Genomic DNA, 1,799 nt, shown 5'->3' on the forward strand with positions numbered 1-1,799 from the left:
GAGTATAAGTGGCAAGTTGAACATGTGTAAATTTGTGAGATACACATGAATATGTGATGGTGGATTGTGACGTTGTGAGATGTTAAATTATGAACATGGAATATGATTGTGAATGAGTGTTTGATTAATACTTGATGTGACATTACTTGTGATGTGAATTGTAAATTATATAATGACCCGACTAGTGTTTACCTTGAGAAAAGTATTTTATGCGCGGGGTGTCAAAAGGAAAGTTTAGGGTTCCAAGTTAGGAACCTAAGGTGTTAAAAAGGAAAGTGTAGGGTTCCAACTTAGGAACCTGAGGTGTTAAAAAGGAAACTGTAGGTTTCCAAGATAGGAACCTAAGGTGTTAGAAGAAAAGTGTATGGTTCCAAGTTAGGAACCCTAGGTGATAAATTGTAGTGCAATGTGGTAAATGTGTTTGAAACACAAGTGTGAGATTGTCGGTATTGTATAATTCATGAGTAGTGTCTGCGTGCAAAGGTTATTTTATGGGTTGAACTTGAATCAAGAAGGTGAGGTCCTAACGGATTCTTCGGAGTCTAGGTCTTGAGGATAAATACACTTGATTTGAGTGTTCCTTTAAGCCTATGTTAATCTCATATGGTTGGAACACTCTCACAAAATAGAGTGACCCTGACTAGCCACCTTATGATTTCACTAGTGAAAGTGACCTAACATACCTATTGTGTGGTGTGTCTTGTTATATACTCTTAGGCACCCTGGTGTTGTTTTTCACTGACACGGTACCACAATATATATAAGATTGAGTCTTAGTGTATTTGTTGTATAACGTCTGTGTAATGATCATTGTAACTTGTTATGTGGTGGTGTGTAATGAATTGGATAAGTGTGAGATGTAGTATTGTATTTGAAATGTGTTGTTTTGAATATGTGATTAATCATGAAGGCGTGAAATGTGATTTGTGATTAAATTCTAGGACAAGTAATGTTAGGTGTTGGGTGTTGAAATAATGTAAACTGTGCCAAAGTTGAGTCTTATTATACCTATATTGTTAGGTGTTGAGTGTTGTTATAATTATATTATTATTATATTTATATCATACCTATATGTTTTCATTTATATCTATTCGTTAAGGATTGTGATGACTCACCCCCGATGTGTTATTTGTGTTTGGATCCTGTGATGATCTCGAACCTTGTGTTTGTGAGAGCATATGGTTAGGTGGATCGCTTTAAGAAACCTCGTGTTGGAGGATGCCGGAATATAATGCTCTGATAGGATATAACATTAGGACATAAGTTTATGTTTTGATTGTATGATATTTCAAACATGTTTTTTTACTTTATTTTATTGTGTTGCTTAACTTGAACTCTTGTGTGAACTTGAATGACCTTGTGTTTGAGCCGAAAATATTTTCGAAAAATTTTATTTGATAACAGTGAAATAAATATGGACTTTTTATTCACCTAAATTTACTTATGATTTTATTAAATAATAATAATTTAATTAGATTGCTCATTTCATATGTTGAGACAGATAATAACACAAAAAGATTGAGAATTCAAGTTAGAGATATTAAAATGGATTGCCTAACTAGATCTAATATGTCAAGGTGTGAAAACAAAAGTTGGGCTACATATTTTTACCACATAATGACTTAAATTATTAAATTTTTTATCTTCACAAAAAAAACTATTATTTTTAAAATTCATTTGGTATTAATTAAATTTTTACGCACAATGACTTATAGTAGTATTTTTATTTTGATTATATATATATATATATATATATATATATATATATATATATATATATATATATATATATATGCCGA

The sequence above is a fragment of the Glycine max genome, chromosome 19 (assembly GCF_000004515.6).
Source record: "Glycine max cultivar Williams 82 chromosome 19, Glycine_max_v4.0, whole genome shotgun sequence".
NCBI classification, from domain to species: domain Eukaryota; kingdom Viridiplantae; phylum Streptophyta; class Magnoliopsida; order Fabales; family Fabaceae; genus Glycine; species Glycine max.